This window comes from Lagopus leucura, unplaced genomic scaffold, assembly GCF_019238085.1.
Source record: "Lagopus leucura isolate 7727_CA_CO unplaced genomic scaffold, USGS_WTPT01 88-28_obj-0_obj, whole genome shotgun sequence".
In the NCBI taxonomy this organism is placed as follows: Eukaryota; Metazoa; Chordata; class Aves; order Galliformes; family Phasianidae; genus Lagopus; species Lagopus leucura.
The window spans coordinates 63,988-64,263 of record NW_024963264.1 but is presented as its reverse complement, the minus strand read 5'-3'; positions in this window follow the sequence as shown (position 1 = coordinate 64,263).

The window sequence follows — 276 nt, the reverse complement described above, 5'->3', positions numbered from 1 at the left end:
CATTGAATGGCATTGGTTGGCAACAGTTGGCACTGGTTGGCATTGAGTGGCACTGGTTGGCATTGAGTGGCAGTGGTTGGCAATAGTTGGCACTGGTTGGCATTGGGTGGCACTGGTTGGCATTGAGCGGCACTGGTTGGCATTGAGTGGCACTGGTTGGCATTGAGTGGCACTGGTTGGCAATAGTTGGCACTGGTTGGCATTGGGTGGCACTGGTTGGCATTGAGCAGCACTGGTTGGCACTAGCTGACACTAATTGCGACTGGTTGGCAATGG